Genomic DNA, 2,241 nt, shown 5'->3' on the forward strand with positions numbered 1-2,241 from the left:
CAACACAATCCCTTCTCCTCCATTCTCCCTGTGGAATTTTGTGCATGCACGCACATGTACCCAGCATGAGTTTCAAGCTTCCAGGTCTTGCACTTGAATTGAGGTCAAATATGTGTCAGTCCAGTATGTGTCAGTCCAGTGATGTAATCATTACCCATCATCTGTTCCCACCTCTAAGCCTTTTTTAAAAGGGTACTGATCTCATTTATACAAACTCTGCCTTCATAATCTAATTACCTCCTAAAGTCTTCACCTCTTACTACTATCATGTTGGGTATTAAATTTCAACCTATGAATTTTAAGGGACACTAACTTTCATACCATAGCACCAAGATATTTAAGAGTTTTGAAATCATTAAAAAGGTGTGCAACTATAAATTACCAACTGTTTTTAAAGATATGGTCTGCAGGGTGCTTGGTAGATTGCCAAGCAAGAACATAGTAAACTAACTCCCACACTGCTTCCTATTCCTACTGCCACTGTTCTAGTTAAACTTTAGTTTCTTCTGCTGGACTGCTACAATCACATCCATCTTCTATACTGAGCTGTGGATAGGCTGGGGGAGGAGGGGTCCTTCTGCTGGTCTCATCTGGGCATATTCAAGCTGTGGGCTCAGCTGGAATGTCAGAAGAGTCCTGCCTGGCTTCTTTCTTCTTATGGTATGAGATTCTTTCATCCCCAGAGGCTAGCTATGTATGATAGCTGAACTCTAAGTGAGCAATCTCCAGTGCAACAAGCTCTTTTTAAGCCTCCTTGGTCATTGGACTATTGATGACCTATTGGCCAAATCAGGTCACATGGCCAAGCTCTAAGTCAATATGAGAGGGCACAACACAAGGTGTGAGCACTAGGAGGCTCAACTCACAGGAACCATCCATACTACTTAGGAGACCTCCCTTCTCCAGTCACTTTTAGGATTTTTGGGTGTCTTCCACCCAGCATGATTTTTTTTTTCACCCAACCCCATGAAAAGGAAGGGAAGGCAATGCCTGGTGACATTTTTGATTGTCAGAACTAGAAGAGAGCACTATTAACATCTTATGGGTAGAGAAAAGGGGTGTTGCCAAACCTCTTACAATGTGTAGGACAACCATAACAATAAGGGATTATGCAATCCAAAATATCAGTAGGGCTGAGGTTGACTCTCTTTTAGTTGTAAAGTTCTGAGATTAGTTCTAGAAATAAAATTAGACCTAATCCCTCAATTCGGGGAGTTGTTTCTAGTGGGAGACAACAAATGCAATAAAGGGACAGATATTCTGATATATGTTTTTCCTTGCTTCATTCTTCACCATGTTTCAGCATTCACCCCTTACTAGTGCTGAACCACTTCAGATACTAAGATCTTCGTGATCTTTACTGTTTGTATTTCCATTAGCATTCTGGTCATATTCACTTAACCAATTTCTAAAAAGCTCCAAACATTTTCATCTCTGACCCTTTACTAAAATGGAAGCTTTTTCTACTCTACTTTCCCTAACTCTTCCAAACTTTGCCCATTATCCAAGTCCAAAGTGGCTGCAATATTTTAAGGTATTTGTTTTTAAAGTAATTTTCTGTTTTAGTCTGTTGTGTTGTTAGTAACAGAAAAACCTGAGTTTGTGTAATTTATAAGGATTAGAGGTTTATTTAGCTCATGATTTTGGAGTTCTTAGGTCCCAGGGCCAAATCTGGTAAGGGTCTTTTTGTTGATGGTGTTCTGAGGCAATGCACGGTATCCTATGGCAAGACAGAGCAAGAATTAGTGTATATGTATGTCCCTATCTCATTCCCTCTTTCCTCTCCTTATAAACTCATGAGTATCCAATCACAAGGCCCATACTCTGATCTTAATCTCATCCAAAAGGCCTCACCCCTTAGAACCACAGGTGAATTACATTTCTACACTCTTAATCCTGTTACAATGTCAGTTATATTTTCAATGCATAAACCTTTGGAGAACACATTCTAACCATTGCACTTGCTAAGCTTCCATGAGTCATTCAAAACTCAATTCAAATGTCTCCTTCCCTCCTCTGATTAGAATGCTCCTTAAATACATTGTATAGATCTTTGTGGAATATGGTACTTCCTAGGAAAAGGTAGTAGAATATAGCAGTTATAAGAAGAGACCCTGGGGACAAGCAGTTAGCATAATGGCTATGTCGCTGGAGTCCCATGTAGTCAACTGTGGTTTGCATCCCGGACCTGGGGGCTTAAAACTCACGCCAGGCACGTGTGCATGCGTGCCCAAGATCCTG

The sequence above is a fragment of the Tupaia chinensis genome, unplaced genomic scaffold (assembly GCF_000334495.1).
Source record: "Tupaia chinensis unplaced genomic scaffold, TupChi_1.0 Scaffold000185_1, whole genome shotgun sequence".
NCBI lineage: Eukaryota > Metazoa > Chordata > Mammalia > Scandentia > Tupaiidae > Tupaia > Tupaia belangeri.